Source organism: Polypterus senegalus, chromosome 6, assembly GCF_016835505.1.
Source record: "Polypterus senegalus isolate Bchr_013 chromosome 6, ASM1683550v1, whole genome shotgun sequence".
Lineage (NCBI taxonomy): Eukaryota > Metazoa > Chordata > Cladistia > Polypteriformes > Polypteridae > Polypterus > Polypterus senegalus.
In genome coordinates, this window is record NC_053159.1 from 78,511,718 (window position 1) to 78,531,466 (window position 19,749).

The following is a 19,749-nucleotide window of genomic DNA, read 5'->3' on the forward strand; positions in this document are numbered from 1 at the left end:
AGGTCTACATCTAGTGCCACCTCTGACTTGCATAAGTTGCATAACACAATACAGTATATTAATATATACAATATGTAGGTATTTGTGTACATGCCAGTGAACTATTTTCACTGAATAGCATCTTCAGTGCTTGCCATGGTCTGTCCTATCTGCCATCTAATATGAAAATGTGGAAAAACATGAAACTTCACATACTGAATTTAGGTGTATCTTAATATAGTATTGCTATAAAATTTTATACTGTTATAGAAAATTGAATCTCTTAAGAAAGGAAAAGCCTCTAAAATGGTAAATTAAAGTTTACTTTAAAAAAATAATTTACTCCTAGAGAGAAGAATAGGAGGATTAGTCACTGAAGCATAAAACACTTTATAAAAGCAGCTGGAGGTGAAGCTGCTACATGTGTGATTAAAATAATATGCATTGACTGTTTGTTGTCATGATTCTTCTGATTAAGCTATAAAATGTTTCACTGAAAAATATATCTTGAAGAGAGTTAGAATTTGGTAAAAATCCTATATCAATATTATATAGTAACTTTTATAGCAATTTATCAGCAATTGGAAATTTACATAGAACACAAAATTACAACAATGAAGACATGAAAGATAGTGAAAGTAATGATCTATGAGAGATGAGTCATGGGAATATGTTCTATGTAGCATCTTCCCTTTTGTATATCAGACACAGTGGAAAGACAAAGTAAAAGCAGAAGGTCTTGAAAATTTATTAAAAAAACTGAACTCATTCATTTAAGTATTCGGACCTTTAATTCAGTACTTTGTAGAAGCCCCTTTGGCAGCAATTACAACCTCTGGTCTTCTTGGGTAAGTCTGTACAAACTTTTCATACCTGGAAGGGGGCATGGCACTGCCTAACTTTGTTTTATTACTGAATGGTAAATATACAAACTATAAAGACCTGGACATCAACACAAATTGATGAAAATAGACAATCCTGGTCTGCAATAGAAATACAATCTTGCTGTGCTTCTTTATATGCCCTACTTTGTGCCCCAGTTAATACAAATTATCGTCAATATACTGATAATCCATTTGTCCATCGATCAATCTGAATATGGAACCATGTATGCATGAAACACTTTAAGATTGAGAAGCTCTTACCTGTTGCACTTTTTAGATGATAATCACCTTTTTGTACCGTCTCAAACCTACACAGTATTTAATATTTGGAAAACATCTGGGATTAAAACACTTAAGAGATTCGTATATAGATGATGTCTTTGCATCTTATGAACAATTAAGCTTCAAATTTAACTTCCCATGTGAATGTTGCAGTTTAGCTCCAGCCTCACTGGGCTGTATGTTTTGGGCATGTACCAAATTATCATCATTCTGGACAAATATCTTTGAATGCCTATCAGACAGCCTTGGTGTCACAATCACTCCTTACCCATTAAAAGCCGTGTTTGGTGTACTCCTGGATGGGCTTGAAGTGGAGAAGGACAAATGTTTGTCATAAGTCAGTGAGTGACTGATGTTCTGTACTATTTAAAATTGTAAAAATTAATTCTTACTTAGAGGATTTGTTCAAAACTTTTTTTTTAAATATGGCAAGATCTAATTAATCAAATCTTAGAATTAGCATTTATATTGGGGAAAAGTACATTTTCCTTTCTTTGTTGTTTTTAAAGATTTACTCATGTTGTACTCTCTGCCATCTTTCTCTTGAACAAGGGTTGAATTATGGTTTGTTAAGTTTGGCATGATTGAATGGAATGTTGTTTTCTTCAAATATAATTAATCAAATAAAATAAAATAAAGTGCCTTTATAATCCGTAAGCTGTCTTTTGCTGTTTTTTTCTTTGTAGTTATGGTGGTGGGCTGAGCTGACAAGAAAAGCGACTCCCACTTCAACCCTTCCTTATTGACTAAATATAATTTAAGGCAGTTATTTACAATTTAAAGTTTACATTTCAGATTGCCAGATTCTTGACATTAGGACTCACTTTTTGTTACTTTTAGTGAAGTATTTATAAGCTTAGGTCAAAATAAGTTTACACCCACAGTAGTGTAGAGTTCTATCTGATGGACTATCTGAAACTGACTTGGGCATTTTGCGTCCCCCTTTTTATGTTAGGGGGCTGGGTCATGTAACTGGAAAAAGCTGGACATGTTAGTGTTCCGGTTACCCTTTACTGTGCTTCCAGTGTTCCTCTTGAGCATGCTTTTTGTTTAGCTGGTTTCTGTTCTACACTAGGGAAAAGAAGATAACATGCCCTATAGGTATCAAGAGTTCTTTATTCATTTCACTGGAGTTCTGCAGTGCTTCCTCCCATTACATAATGAGAAGGAGGAGGAGTAAAATGTGACACCCTTCATATGTATTTAAGACTGAACAAGATTCTTAATCTTTCTATAGGTAGTACAGTGTCAAAACTGCTAATTTCTAAGAAATGTTTTCATAGTTTTTCAGGGCTTATCAAAAATTGAATTCTTTGTGAGTCACTATTCATCTTTACGGAGCCTCTTCCAAGAAGACAGAAAAAAGTAAATAATAAAATTTAAGAAACTGAAGTTATTTTAATTTGCATGTATTCATTTAACATGTGTTGCTTTTTATTTGAAACACATTTGGCAGTTATAACAGTCAGTATGTATTAACTTTGCTCATTGTGGTGGAGTAACATTTTCTCATTTAGCCTTTCGAAATTTTTCTAAGCAGTTGGAAATTTTAAGATGACTGGACCAATTTATTTTCATTTTAAGCCACTGAAGTGCTCTTGTGGCAGTCTTGTCCTGTTGAAATACCCCTTTTTTAATTACTTTTATATTGATAGGGGTGGGATTGTATCTGGTGTTTATTCATATTGTTCACCATTCAACTTTCTGTCAATCCAGAAAACTTTGCCAGTCCCTGCTACTGAAAATCACTATACTCTATAAAGCAAGAATGTTGTGATACACTACATATTTCGTGTTTGATTTCTAGGGTTTTCTGGATGACACTATGCAAGTGTATTTTCTGGGGTTTTTTTCAACCTGGAGTTCTTCTTGGCCACTGTCACATACATGCCATTCTAGTGGTATACCTTATAGATTGTTCAGCCATGAGTGGCATCATTAATTGCAGCCATTCTCCATCAACTGAGTTCATTGGGAAGGCCACACCTAGACAGTGTGGTGGTAGTTTTGTATTTTTTGCAGTTTTTTTATAATAAGCTGCACAAAGGCTCATGGAATGTACAAAGTTTTGGAAATGGTTTATACAGTACCATTAAAGTCATCCATTGAGACCCTCAGTGGTCGGTCTCTGGTCTGCTGCTTTTACTAATTTATATTAATAATGTAGATCCAGTGTAGTTAAGTACACTTATGAAATTTGCAGATGATACTAAAATTGGAGGGGTAGCAGATGCTGAGGAGGAAGCAAAAATAATTCATAAAGATTAGAGGAAGTTTCAAAACTGGACAAACACATGGGAAACTCAACTGTAGAAAAGAGCAATATTCTACGTAAGCAAAAGGAACTTCAATTATAACTACAGCATGGAAGAAACTGTCCTATAGGAAGCATCTCCAAAAAGGATTAGTGGGTTTACATTGACACAATGTTCTCATTGTCTAAGCAATGTGCAGATACAATTAAAAAGGCAAATATAATGTTACGTTATAGTGCAAGGATGGACTACCTTTAATTCCAGGCAACCAAACTACAGGCACACAAAGCCCGGCAAAGCACCAGGGGCCTTGTGCATAATGCCGTGCATAGAATTCGCACTATAACATGACATAAGCACAAAAGCCGAAATGTGCTTACGCACAGAAAAATCCAGATGCAGGAATCTGTGCGCACTCCAACTTTCGCATTCTTCCGCTCCATAAATCCCGGTCAGCGTGAAAAGTAACGTTTGTGCATGCGCCTGCTGTCCCACCCAAACTCCTCCCATAATTACGCCTTTTGAATATGCAAATCAATATAAATAGCCCTTAAGCTCAGCGTTATGTGAAAAGACAATGGGAAAAGAACGGTGGAAAATATAAGAATTTCAGCGAATACCAAGTGGAGGCAAAGGAAAAACATTCTATTTGTTGATTTAAACAGTGGAATAAACACCAAAAGGAAGTTGATCGAGTGACATAGTGTGTCGGAGAAACTCGAAAGCTCAAGTTCACAAAGTCACACGGTGCCAAAATAAAAAAGAAGTCACATATCAAAGTCGCCGTGAAAAGGCGAGTTGTAGCCCACCGTCTGAGCTTATTAGGGTACAGACAAAAAAAATAGGCGCACAGTGGGGAAAAAGCACAAAATGTCAACTTTAATCTCGCAATTTCCACTTTAATCACATAGTTTATTTTGTCATTAAAGTAGAACATCATAAACTTCATGTTAAATTCATTTAATTTACTAGTTTCTCAAATCCCATCATAACTAAAGTAGCATGTTAAATGCTTTGTTTTGTATTTGATTTTCAATGTGCTCTATGTGTGTGAATCACTACGTGCTTCCATTCTTTCTCTTTCTCCGACAGGACACAGAATCCATTACATTAGTGATATTACAGCTCTCTGAATAATTAAAATACTGAGATGTATACGTAATATCATTTTCATGATGATTGGAATGAAAGCATGTTATTAAACATGGGAACACGATGGCGCAGTGATTGTTCATGTCTCACACAAGATGCTGTTGCGCCATGCGTGACCTTCGATGAAATTATTTATTGTGGCACTACTGTCTCTTTCAAATGTACTAACCTCCAATTCCTGTTGTTACTTTTCTTTCCCCAAATACCCAATCGCCACACAATCAGCCCTGTAATAGATGTTAAGCCATCTGTAAGCTTACAACGACGATTCCTCAAAACTTTTAAGGAACCTTGAAATATCTTCAAAGTACGTGTTTAATTATTCTATTCATCTATCCTTCCAGTGTCCCGTCAGCCTCAGCAAATATACAGCGCATAAGGCAGGAACAATACATGAACTTGCTAGCGCTGCGGCACCGTGTCCTCACATGTTTAATTATTAACAATACAGATTATTTCAATGAAGTTAAAGTTTTATATGTATAATATAAACAACATATTTTGCTGCATTTCATCTTAAAAATGATATCATCATCATATGTAAATAAGCGCTTTATAAAGTGGCACAAGTTATGTAATATTATAACTATAGTGCAAGTTTACAGTGGGGTAATTGTACTTATAAGTACACACAGTTCTACAAGGAGCAATTGACTGAGTACATTTATAGTTCTTGGGATGAAACTGTTTCTGAACCACAAGGTCTGTACAGGAAAGGCTTTGAAACGTTTTGCCGTGGCTGAGGCAGCGTGGGCTTGATGTTGTCTAGCGATAATTCTCTTTCCGATCAGCTTCTGCTGTGATTCCCCACTCAGATACAGTTATATAAATACTCCGAGAGGTGCAGTGAGAGTAATATGTAAAAAGATGATCCGCTTTAGCAACCCTTAAAGGGAGCAGCTGAAAGAAGAAGAAGATGGTGCAGTGAGAGTAACAACACTAAAGCAGTTATGGTATTTGGAATACTATGGCTATTCTCTGGGTCATTATATTGTTACAGGTAATCTACAATCAGATGCATTACACTACTAAACAATATGTGGTTTGTTTCAGTGTATTTATAAAGCTGCATCAGAAATGTGGTTCTAAGAAATAAAGGGTAACCACACAAGAACAGTAGCACTGCTTTGACCACTGGGTGCTGCCAGTCTGCAAAACTGAGCGGAGAAATTGCGTACGACAGGGTATGAGTTACCGTGGAAAATTGCGTGGCTTTACGCCAAGTGTAGGTTTTATACATTGTGATCTGAATGTGGAAACGTTCTTACGCAACATTTCTATGCGTACGCACCGTTTATGCATGAGGCCCCAGATGTTTTATATTTTTGCCGCATGCAATATTTTCCAAATTATAAACAATTTGATAAAAACAAAAGACCCAATTCTTAATGTACACCTTAACTTGAGTGTCACTTTTAAAGACAGCTGCTTATAGCATGCTAGACTGCCGCAACCACCATCTGATATGCACACAATTGCAAATGAGAATTATAACAAAAATGTTGAGAAAATCTACTGTATATAGCAAGCAAGAGAAACAGTAGCATTATCTGTAAAGCAACTTTAAGAGAGAGAGCAAGAATGACAAAGTTAATCACATCCTCTTGTCATTTACCACAATATAATGAATTAAGAAATAACACATACTTTGTTGTGGATAAAAAGAAGAAGACAGAACAAAGTGAGCCATTCCACTATTGCTTCAGTTCCAGCTACAATTGAAAGGAATCATAATTACAAACAGCATTATGACAAAAATAAATGGAAAATAACTAGAAGAACTTTTTCATTGGATTAAACATGGAGTATAGTGGAGTGGACAGCGTCACAACCGAGTCAGAGAATGTACAGTGCTGTGTGCAGAGATAAAACATTTACTTTGTTTTCTGGCAAAACTAATTTTAGGATTGAAAAGGTGAGAAATGACAGTAACAGACTGTTTACTGTACTGATCAGCCTGCAAGATCTAACAAATGTTGATACACTGTTGGGTTAATTATGATATCTGGATCTTGGAAACAAAAACTTACACTGATGTAGCAAGTAAGGGTAAACTGAAAGGGCTTGCTACCACCTCAAAAATTGCCTAAAATATTCGCCAGCTTGTTGTACATATGTGATGGCTTGAATGTTCCTACAATGCTCCTGTCACTAATTTTAAAGCTTTTAGCCATAGCAAATTAACATTATCCTTTGGAAAGCAGATGACTGTACTCCATTATAAACAGATGTTGCCTTATGCAGTCACAGAAGGGCGGAAGGTCTCATTTTATTTGTTAAATTTCTTACACTTCTTATGTAACATAGATGTTTTGCTAATAATATTATATCTGGTGGAGTCAAATGCCCTCACTGGGCATCATCTCTTGGCTGTGGGAACAGAATGAGATGATTGTGTTAGCAACAGCCCCCCTCTTGTGACGGGGTGGGATTGCTTACCCAAGATTAGTCAGGAGGGTGATGCATAGACCCTGTACCAAAAGGGGGCATTTATTATTCTTATTACTATATTAACAACAAAAGTGGTTGAACAGGGCCATTTACTTCTTAAAACTTTTAATTGTTTCAAATATTTTAAAGCATGTAGCAAACTCAGAATATATTACCCTACAACAAATCATCGCTTAGATTTATGCTAATGAAGACCCACTTGTGGGAAAAATATTTTTCCATGAAATAGAAATGGAGTTATTAGGATACAGTTTTTTTTGTTTTCTTGAAATCAGAATCATGATTCTAACTTTTATTTAGGTAATACACGCCCTTGTATGTTCAGTATGTGACCTTTTATGTTGAATGCCCATACTAATAAGATATTTTGCATCTTAAAAGCAGTTAATTTAATAATCTCTGATCACAAATACAGAAATTGCTGTCTCAGAATGCTGTCTCTGAACTTAAATGCCACCTCTTGGTAAAGCATTTTAGAAATATGTTCCCCAAGTCGGCTGTTTCTAGATTATAATGTAACATTTTTCTTGGTTACAGGTTTTCAGGAGCTTTTATTTTTATTTATATTTGTGTGTTGTGATAAAAAAATTTAAGTACCTGGAGGGAATAAAATGTCATGCTTTTCTTTAAACATATACAAGACTATTAAACAGTTAAAAAGTCCATCATGCCTTTGTAGATTAGCCAATAGTAAAGTCCCAATATCCCATTAAAACCTTTTTAAAAGCTGCCTAGAGCCTACACTGCAGTTATGGGACATAGGTCTTTTTCATGAGATTTCCATTCTGTTTGAAGAAATTCTTCTTTTGTTGAGTCTTGAATGGGCTTCTCCTTAATTCATGTTTGTGTCATCAAGTAAATGATTCAAAATTTAACTGAAAGAATTTTGATTGATCAGTTGTATCTGTGACTTGATCTGTATTCAAGACAACAAAGGCTCAGTTTCCTCAGTCTGGTGGAAGATGATTTTAAAAATCAGTATTATTTTTATGTAAATATTAGTGGAATTTTTTTCTGGTTTTTGTTTTTGTTGTGATTAATTCTTCATGATAAAAAAGATTTAATAAAGAACTGCAATATAACTTAGCAGCCCCCCATCACACACACCTCTGCCGACCCAGATAACCCTTATAACTCTCTGACTGCTAATGATATCATGAACATGTGAGCAGGAGACAGAGCTTGTGCTGTCACATAATAGAAATTATAGAAATTACTGTACATTCTCTCTGTCACTTGTTTTGGGAGAGACAGCTGTCTTCCAGATCAACCAGTGTGCCTTTTCTTAATATTTTCTGTCTCTAGCAGGAAGCATTAACAATGGATGAGATTCCTTCAATGTATCTAATGAGAGAACTGCAAGGTGTGACAAGAATGGGGCAACATCTATTATAAACAGAAGGAGATGAATTCTGTATGTAGCATTACACATACCATTTAATATATGTGTAATCATTTGGAGACAGTAGGGACGAATTTCTGCCAACTCTGTGGCATCTGCATTCATTAAAAACGTTTATCCTGTTTTGAAATGCGTGTACAGTAGTTATGACTGTGTTAGTTGAGGTGTCCATATTTGTGGAGGTGAACGCCAAGTTCAAAATTAAGCATCAAGAGTAAGACATTACCAAAAGGAGGTGTAAAAATAGCACTGTAAGAGCATGCGTTTTCAGCCAAATATTGAACTATTCACTCTTGGACTTCACCCATATTATCTACTGAGTGAGTTTATTCAAATATTTGCCAGAGTATTTTATGTACCACTGAATGCTAGTCTTCTAATCTTGAATATTGTTTTAGATATCTCTATCTCTTCATCTTATCCATGTTTTTGACAATTAATGTATGTCCAGAAAGAATAGTTACTTATTCCTCTGTGAAAATATACACTCTTTATCCTACATTATTAAATGATTTTAATTGTGCTCTTGACTCATATATAGCTCCGTCCTCTTTAACACTGGCAAATCTTTTTCACATCTGAGCGTGCTCCATTTTAGTTCTCTAGATTGTTTTTCAGAAGTAACTTTTTTAACAATGTTTAGTAGCAATACTGATTTTAATACTTCTAGATCAGCACTGTGGACTTTCATATTTTTTTAAAATCTCCATTTTACCAATGGTTGGCTCTTGAAGTAAATAATTCGAAGACAGATTTGAGTAACTTGATGCTTTGGCCCTGTGCTTGAGATTATTTTTAGACTAAAAGGTGAATCTTCTTCCAAGACTGAACATCATACCTTGCACAATGTTCCATATTTTGCTCTTTATATTGTGTCCTTCGTCTCAGTTTCTGGTGATGGTAGTTTTTCATAAAAGCTTCACGTTTCTGCCATCATCTTTGACTCCATGGGTAATGTTTCTTGAGCACAGACATTACCAGGAGTGAAGCAAGGCAAATAATACTATATAGTTGAATTACGTGCCTTTTCTTCACCTGCCAACCATTGATTTCAGTAGATCTTTAAAACTGAGTGAAGATCTCCCAGAAATCCTTTTGGGTATTGTCTTCAAGGTTTTGTGCTGTAGCTTCTAGTAATTGATTACTGAGCAAACAGTGTTGATTTAGAGAGTGTCTGAGAGAGCAAGAGGTCCAGACAATTCAGAATAGTTTTGCATTTTTATCATTTACTCCTGTTGAATCAGCAGCAACACCAGGATTTCATAAAAGGATGGGGTCTAAATTTGTCACAAGTGGACCACATGCTATTCTTATCATTGTTAAATGTGCATTAATTTTAAAACATAGTTTTTAGTGTCTAGTCTTGCCAACTTAAATGGGTATGATGCCCTATGCCAGTGGTCCTTGGCACTATCACTTGATGGGTCATCTAATAGTTGGTAGACCAGGGATGGACCAGTAGCAAATGAGGAGACTCACAAGATTTATGGTTGCAAAAAAGTGCAAAGTGTTTATTAAATCAACAAAGAACTAAATTGCATAATATCATGTCCTTGAAATTGATAAGAAAAATGTAAAAAGAATTCCATCAAAACATGAAAACCATTTTAAACAGTTATTTCAAGAGAGTAAAATAAAAATAATTTAAAACAAAGGATTATCCAGTCCCCTTCAGATGCATATTCAGTACTGACCAGGAGTTTCACATACTGTTTGGCCCCTTACCAGACATTGGGTCAGACCCCCAGGTAACTTGCCCTTAGCTAGCATTGCTCCAAGCCCCCCATATAGCAGCAGCTTCACCCGACTTCACGCACAGTTACGCCACTACAACAACTTCCCTATGGCCATTGTTGTCCCTGTTTCTCACACAACGGCAGCTTCTCACGGCTTCACACAAAATCCCATCTTGACTTGCTTACCTCTGGACTGTTCCTTTTGCTTGCCAGCCTATTCCTACCTTCACTGCTCCCTGAAATCACTAAGCAGATTTGGACCTCTCCTTCCCACTAGATTGCATTCCCTCTCTCTTTGTTTACTACAGAAACCCATACACATATCACTCCATACTGTTCTTTGAGCTTGTGATTGCTCTCTTTCTTCATTCTGTCTCTTTCAATTTTGTTCCCCTTTACTATCCCCTCTCCATATTTTGTATTGTGCAAGGACAATCTCAGGTGACGCTGTGCACCCGCCATGCTGATAAACAGCAATCACCTCATAAAGATAATATGTGCTTGCCAGCACCAATTACCTTGCAGGTCAAGTAAAAACTTTAAAGCAATGCTAAATTAAAGCCTCTAAAACACCCCTTAAGACACTGTCCACCACAACAGGATCACCCATTCTTTTATTTGCAAACGCCAAAAAATACCTGTTATAATATTTACCAGTAGCATTATATAAGAATAAACAGATTCCTTTATTTGACAACAGTTATGGCATTCCTTATCATTTGTGTATTTACAAAGCATTCCCCACTGAATTTTACATGACTCATGCTTTGAACATGCCCAATGTGTCAGTTTTCTCAGAATCTACTAGTAAATCTGTCTTCAACTAAGTTATCTCCAAAACGCCAGCATATTTTTGCAAAACTTTGGCATCTTTCAATAATCTGTATTCCAGCTACATATGGAATCTGTTATACCAATGAGCTGAAAAGCTGTGCGCCTTACTGAAAACAACAGAAGTTGGAAAGTTTAGTTTAGTTGATGGTTCGTGAAAATCGGACAACTCTGTTACCTTGACCAGTCCTTCAACATTTGAGTGAATGTAGATTTTCCAGCACTCTTAGTAGTAGTAGTACAAACCCAGTGCTGAAGTTAGCACAGCTATTGGCAGGGTTTACGCTTCCCATTGATACATTACCAACATTTTCAGTGCAGCCATCAGACTTTAGAATGTTTTTTCAGTTCTGTTTGTTTCCTTTTGCTAAGAAAGCCTAAAAAGATTGTTTGTTGGGACATTGTTCATGCATATCATGGCTTTTTCATGTTTCCCTCCAACAAGACCTACCTAATTAACTAGTTAATTCAGTAAATTACTAGATAGTCTAGTTGATGTTTTGAGTGGTTGTGAGTGGTAAAACCTATTCATATGTGCGCTTTCCAGATATTTTGTAAGAGTTAAATGAACTCTTATGGTGATAAAGTAACACTGGAAATTTGATGTTTAGGTTTATAATTACCGGTAATTCATGTTTTAATCAAGAAGTTGTAACATATAGGTACAGTATGCATGCAATTTGGGAAATTTTCATTTGTCATATAAAAGCAAAAAATTAAGTTACAAAACAGGGTGGGCCACGGAGCAAAGTGAATGGAGGAAATGGCCACCCTGTCCCAATATTGATACAATACCTGCAGATTTACTGTGACTCCCAATAATTCCTTCACGGACTGAAATTATTATATGAAAAGTGTGACTGACTTCAGTGCTGGCCAGGCAAAGACCAGTAGTAATGCAATTTTACATTGATTCTACATGAGCACTGTGGTCTATACATTTATACAAGCAGCATGTTTCAGGTTTTTGCTTTCCGATATGTGCTGAAATGACTAGATGACTCAGGACATTTTGGGAAACTGGCTGCGACAACTTGACAAGGATATTGTAATGTGTCAGTCACTGTCTTGTATCCCAAAACACGAGGCTGAGTCTCAATACTTTAGCAAAATCAGCTTTATTCAACTTCAAACAGGAACAGCACACTTATTTATTGTAGCAAAAGCTACCACTGTCCTATGCGCAGACACAACTAATGGGCAGAGTCGGGGGCTTGTCAGTGGCCAAGTTATACTGTTCCCAACATTTATAATGTTCCTTGTATCACGCATCGACGACAGGTTCTTATAGTGCAATCTCGATCGGCTTGGCGCTGTGAGCCTGCGATTGCACCGGCAACCGACAAGCGCAATCTTCCACAGCAATGGCAATTGGACTTCAAGATGCACTTTGCGGAAAAGGGTCCCAAAACAATTCAGCAACCTCACAATATGAAGAATAAGAACAAAAGGAAGATTCTGCTTCTGATTGATTACTGTGCTGTCCACAGCATGCTTCCACATTTGGATAATGTTCTCGTTGAGTTCATCCCACCCAATTGCACAGCAGTGTTTCAGCCATTGGATTTGGGCATCATTCGCACCCTGAAAGTGTATTATCGCAAGAAAATGCTACGAAAAATTCTTGTCAGCATAACTTATACACAGGAGGAGATGGAAATTAACATGAAAGAAGGTATTGAAATGATTGCTAACCCCTGGACACAAGTTGGTGGGTTGAACTCTGTCTCAGCAGCATCGGGTGCAAGGTAGTAAACCAGCCCTAAAAACTGACCATTGACTCACACACACAACAACACTCCCACTCAAAGTGGAGCCAGTTTAGATTTGCCTATTGATTAAAGATCAATATGTCATACAAATTTATTAAAAATAAAAAAAATGAGAAAGCACATGTACATAAGTATTCACAGCCTTTGCCATGAAGCTCAAAATTGAGCTCAGGTGCATCCTGTTTCCCCTGATCGTCCTTGAGATGTTTCTGCAGCTTAATTGGAGTCCACCTGTGGTAAATTCAGTTGATTGGACATGATTTGGAAAGGCACACACCTGTCTATATAAGGTCCCACAGTTGACAGTTCATGTCAGAGCACAAACCAAGCATGAAGTCAAAGGAATTGTCTGTAGACCTCCGAGACAGGATTGTCTCGAGGCACAAATCTGGGGAAGGTTACAGAAAAATTTCTGCTGCTTTGAAGGTCCCAATTAAACACTGGCCTCCATTATCCATAAGTTTAAGAAGTTTGAAACCACCAGGACTCTTCCTAGAGCTGGCCGGCCATCTAAACCGAGCGATCAGGAGAGAAGGGCCTTAGTCAGGGAGGTGACCAAGAACCCGATGGTCACTCTGTCAGAGCTCCAGAGGTCCTCTGTGGAGAGAGGAAAACCTTCCAGAAGGACAACCAACTCTGCAGCAATCCACCAATCAGGCCTGTATGGTAGAGTGGCCAGATGGAAGCCACTCCTTAGTAAAGGGCACATGGCAGCCCGCCTAGAGTTTGCCAAAAGGCACCTGAAGGACTCTCAGACCATAAGAAACAAAATTCTCTGGTCTGATGAGACAAATATTGAACTCTTTGGTGTGAATGCCAGGCGTCACGTTTGGAGGAAACCAGGCACTGCTCATCACCAGGCCAATACCATTCCTGCAGTGAAGCATGGTGGTGGCAGCATCATGCTGTGGGGATGTTTTTCAGTGGCAACAATGAGGAGACTAGTCAGGATAAAGGGAAAGATGACTGCAGCAATGTACAGAGACATCCTGGATGAAAACCTGCTCCAGAGCGCTCTTGACCTCAGACTGGGGCGACGGTTCATCTTTCAGCAGGACAACGACACTAAGCACATAGCCAAGATAGCAAAGGAGTGGCTTCAGGACAACTCTGTGAATGTCCTTGAGTGGCCCAGCCAGAGCCCAGAATTGAATCCGATTGAACATCTCTGGAGAGAACTTAAAATGGCTGTGCTTCCCATCCAACCTGTTGGAGCTTGAGAGGTGCTGCAAAGAGGAATGGGCGAAACTGGCCAAGGATAGGTGTGCCAAGCTTGTGGCATCATATTTAAAAAGACTTGAGGCTGTAATTGCTGCCAAAGGTGTATCGACAAAGTATTGAGCAAAGGCTGTGAATACTTATGTACATGTGATTTCTCAGTTTTTATTTTTAATAAATTTGCAAAACCTCAAGTAAACTTTTTTCATGTTGTCATTATGGGGTGTTGTGTGTAGAATTCTGAGGAAAAAAATGAATTTAATCAATTTTGGAATAAGTCTGTAACATAACAAAATGTGGAAAAAGTGATGCGCTGTGAATACTTTCCAGATGCTATCTATCTATCTATCTATCTATCTATCTATCTATCTATCTATCTATCTATCTATCTATACTCCTGGAAACACAAACCAAAAATGTTTTAATTTTTTCCAACAAGAAAAAATGTTATGTGTAACAAAAACATGTAAATAATAAAACAAACAAAAGCACAGCAGGAAAGGTATATGTCTAGTCTTTTTTGTTTGGTATGTTTTGAAGCTGTCACCAATGCACAGCCCAATGTTGTAAACAGGACAGCAGAAGTGTGTTTCTTTGCACACTTTTTTTGTAATATGTTTTCTGTAGCTTGAGCATGGGAGGGTAGAATGTCAGTGTCTGATCCACATGATCAATGCGCCCCTTGTTCTTTTGTAGGCTACCACACCACAAGGCTTAGGTACTTTGATATTTCCTCTACACAAACATTGACAGTTGCTGAATTGTGAACAGTGTACTTGAACGCGATCATTTAGCTTCTTTACCACATAACTATGTGTACCTTCACATGACAATATTCACCAGGCATATAAAGGCAGTTTGCTTGAACAGTTTATATCAATTTTACTATATGTGTCAAGGTCTGATGACCAATTCACTTTGTCATCACTATTGCTTGATTCAACAAATGGTTCAGTTTGTTCCACTAATGATTCACAATACTGTTCAGTGTGTTATTCAGGCCTAATACAGTACATTGGATTATAACAGTTTATGCTGAGAGGCACTCGGCATTAACAGTTTTTACACAGAATTCTCAGGTTAGGATATGTTTGGGGTGAATGCTTAAAGTTTAAAAGAAAAAATAACCATTACAAAGGGTCAGGCCTTGTGCTTCACACTTATACAGAATATATTGTCACTCCTTGCTTCATAGGGCTTGATAGATATTTGGCCACAATGGCATCCTTTATTTTCCAATTACCTACATACTTTTAATATCTTGAATGTGTGCAGGCTAGACTCATTGACAGCTTTTACCTGGGCTTCAAATTTTTGTGTCATGGTAAAATGGCTGAGAACATTATCCTGCTCTGTTGGGTTGGGTCCTAAGTACACAGAAATAGCCTGCCTAATAGATTAACCGAAGTCCTACCACAGGGACCCTGATTCCATTTGATCCAGTAATCAGTCTTGTATGAATTTGTAAGCATGCTCTTGCAAGGGTTTAATAACACATTAGACTTATTTTCGTTATTCTGTCTAGTGCTGTTTGGAAAAAAATCTGGCCACACTTGACCTTGAACTGGGATAAACAGCTATTGAAAATGGATGGATGTACAGCAGTTAAAAGGAAAACTTTTTTTAGTCAGGTTTTCCTGTAATTTATTAACTCGCTTTCCACATTCAAATTGAATTATAGCCAAATTCTCTAGCAAGTTAAATAATAAGGTTCTTATAAAATCAACAACATCAAAGTAACTACATGTCTAAGTTTAAAAAAGAAAAAAAATGTTTTTGGTTAATATTTTACAGCCAATGAAATACAGTAGTTCTTTGAACCCTCCACTTGGAAAAAATCAAAAGATTGAAAGGATTTCTTATATCCCCAAAACCTGAATACTATTTTTCAGGTAAGTTTTCAATAATGGTTTGTCTAAGAACAAAATTTTGAGTTCTCAACTATAACCCATAGTAGTAACATTGGCACAGTCCACAAAACATGCTATTTGGTTTGACATGTGTGTGAGTTTACTCTGCACTGGGCTAGCATCTCATCTATGTTCCTGACTTGCACTCATTACTTCACAGATAAACTGTGGTGGGCGGCTGGGGGCTGTGCCCAGCGGGGACGCCAAGAAGGACCGGGAGAGGGACTATGCCTACCCCGCACCACAAGAGGGTTGCCGCCCTGGTTTTTGTGGATTGCCATGGAAATTGAGCATGGAACCTCAACCCTATGGGGGCCTGTGGCCACCGTCAGGGGGTGCCCTGAAGACTGTGAAGCCCTGGACATCAGCACTTCCGCCACATCCAGAGGTGCTGAAGGAAGTATTACCAGGAACACCTGGAGTGCTTCCGGGTGCTCATGTGGCACTTCCACCACACCAGGAAGTGCCGCAGGAAGCTCATCAGGAGGCACCTGGAGCACGTCCGGGTGGGCATAAAAGGGGCCGTCTCCCTCTAGTCATCAGTTTGAGTTGGGTGGAATAGGACGAAGCTCAGAGGAGAGGAGTGAAGGCGATGAAGAGAGGACTTGTAAGAGGCCCAGACTTGAGGGTGTGTGGTGCAGGGACACTGGGTTGAACCAATATTAGAAAAGAGGATTTAGAAATGTGTCAGTTGTCCATGTTAAGTGGAGTTGAGTATTAATTTATTGTAAGTGAAAAAATGACCACTTGCTTTTTATTTAAAAGAAAAAATGTTGATACCTGGGGTAAAATTTTTTTAGAAATAACTATGACTTTAGTTTTAATTTAGCATGTACATGCAGTCAAATACTTGAGCAAGTTTTTTTTTTTCCAAAAACACACCTATGGAAAGGAAATATCTGAATTACTTTATACTTCAATATAAATACTATATTTTAATATTTTAACTAAACTATACTTTAATATTTATATTTGGCAATACAATGCCTTTACTAAAGTGTCCCAAGACCCTGTTTTACAACCAAAACTGTATCCATGATTTAAAGTGGGATGAGCCACAAGTATTTTCCAGATCATACATGAGATATCGACAATGTCTGACTCAAAATGTACACACCCATGTGGTTTCCTTTTTATTGTGAGCCACCACCATTCTATTAATGGTAATCTTTCTCCTGTCCATTTCAATTGGGTTACATCTTGACACTGGTTTTGTGATTTTTGTCTTTGCACACAGCAGATTGTCATACATTACGCTATTAATTATTTATAATGGAAAGAATGTACAGTATACAAATGGGGTAATTGTTTTTATTCATATTAATAGAGTCATTTCCTGATCCTCTGAGCTTTGGCTTTATTAATGTCATACAAAAGTGCAAGCTTTCTCTTCCAAATTGACTTCTAGGAAAATAGTGAATGTTTTTATTAAAAATGCATCTTTATGTTACAAAATATTCCAAGATGTATTAATGCCTTTTGAGAATCATTTAGCCAGTTGCTCCTTGCATCTCCTGTTTGGTTTTCACTGAAGTTGTTCACAGTCTGTGTTGGTCACTCAGATTCGTAAAATGGACCAAAGGTCACCTGTTTGTCAGGAAAACCTTAAGCTGTGGGTTTGATTTGGTTACTTTTCATTTAAAGATTTAATAAATAGTAACATTTGCCAAGAGCTACTATTTCTTGAATAACATCCACTGTGTCTTTGTATTTTTTTCTTTTTTTCTTTTAGTATTGTACTAACATATAAAATCTAAATGCATAAAGTACTGTAGCACATGTTCTTGTATCTCCTTGACTATTTTATATCAAAAACAATTAGTGTTTTAACATTACTAAAATGGTTTAAAAAATGTCTGTATCCTTGTATATTTTGGTCTTAAATTCCAGTAAGATTTGAATATGTAGAGGACATTTATTCATTTCAGTTGCCATTTGGCTATAAAGTGTAAATGAAACAAAAATATTTAAAGTGGATCAATTACTCTTTGCTGCCTATTTTAAAATGTATGTATATGTTGTTACCATAATGCAGTTTATGTACGCCAAACAGTAATGACATTGAAACTAGTGCTTAATCCAATTCAGCACTCACTAGGGTCAAAACAGGAACCAACCCTGAACTGGGCATGGCCAATAACACACACAAACTCATATGGGACTAAGTTAGCTTTAACAGTTATCTTTCCCTATACTTTAAAAAGTTTTAAAAGAAAGTGGAGTATTTGAAGAAGAGACCTTGCAAATGTCATTTAAACAAGAAATTCATAACCTGCACACTGGATTGTAATGGAGCAGCTCTAACCACTGCCAACTGTGCTGCTTTAACACCACATGTAGTGAGATCTCATCAGATATCAAGAAATCAATTCTGGTTTCTTAATCAGTTATACTTAAAACAAGGTTGATTTGCTATTTGCATCATTTGTAAATAATATTACCTCCATATCATATGTGGAGGTTTCCTCATATCAGTCAGAGGGAGTGGGAAGAATAACAACAACATTTATTTATTTAGCACATTTTCATACAAATAATGTAGCTCAAAGTGCTTTATAAGATGAAATAAAAATGAAGTTAATATAAAACATAAATGAGATTAGGCAATAACATTACACAATATGTAACAAAGAAAAAAGTAAGGTCAGATGGCCAGGAGGACAGAAAAACACAAGCAAAACAAAAAACTTCAGTTAGGCTGAAGAAAAAGAAAAAAAAATCTGCAAGGGTTCCAAGCCTAAAAGACCACCCAGCCCTGAGCATTCTACCTAATAGAGAAGTCCTCAAGGTTTTCAGGCATCTCATGGAAGAATTTGATGATGTTGGTCATGTGGACATCTGGGACACCCGCCATTCACTCCATAAACGCGGGGAGCAGCATGGTACCTTGATCAGGTGGTGGTGGTGCAGACCTGAAAAGACAGCTGTGATTAGTACAGTTTAGTACATAATCCAGAGGAAAATGATAATTCAGTGCTTATATAGTCTAATAGGAATGCAACTAAAATTTAGCATTTAAAAAAATGGGTTTTTAGCAGTTTTTAAATTTGTTCTACAGTGTTAGCCTTGCACATTTCTACTAAAGTATTCCAAATTTCTAATAAAGTATTCTAAACTTTAGGTGCATAGCAACACTTCTGTTCATGTTGGCTGTTATATAAGCAGACCTTCTTTGAAGATCTGAGTTACGACTTGGAGTGTAAGGGGACAGACATTCTAAAATATAGAATAGACTGAGATTATTTAATAAACCATTAGTAGTATTTTAAAGTCAATTCTAAATGACATGGGTAACCAATGTAACAATGCTGAAACTGGTGAAATATGGTCATATTTTCTTTTTCTAATTAATATTCTTGCTGTTGGATTAAACTGTAACCGATTGCTAGGTTTACCATAGGATGTTCATAAACACTCTTGCCTGTCATCTGTGAGGTGTTTATGAAACTCTGTCTGACCAGGGAACCTTTTCTCACACAGGACCTTTGTGTTTAGCATAGTATTTTGACTGTAAAATAAAGAAGGTGCAAGAGAGTGTGATGGGGTCAAGTGAAATGTACATTTAGCACTAACTTCAAAGACTCAGCTGTACAGCTTGACTTCTTGAGCTTTTGAATGGCCTCTGTTCTTGGTTTTAACACTAGGAGTGTGAACTCATTCTTCACTGATTTGGGAGGATTAGTATTTGAAATGTGCCTTGTTTAGTTTTGACAAATTGTACGAATATTTGCCGTTTTTTTGGTTTTTTTTTATGCTAAGTAGTATTACAAAGTAATTAAGTTGCTCTATAATTATCTGTGAAAATGTCTTACAAATTAAAACTGAACTAATTCATAAAGTTATGTTTCCGTGAAATTAATATCTGCTTGTCTGCTAT

At 36.9% G+C, this 19,749-nt stretch overlaps 1 protein-coding gene across 2 annotated transcripts in view; it reads left to right on the forward strand.

Annotated features, from left to right (window-relative positions):
• igfbp2a (insulin-like growth factor binding protein 2a) overlaps positions 1-19,749 on the forward strand; it is a 92,243-nt gene that overhangs the window by 53,069 nt on the left and 19,425 nt on the right. The window lies entirely within an intron of this gene.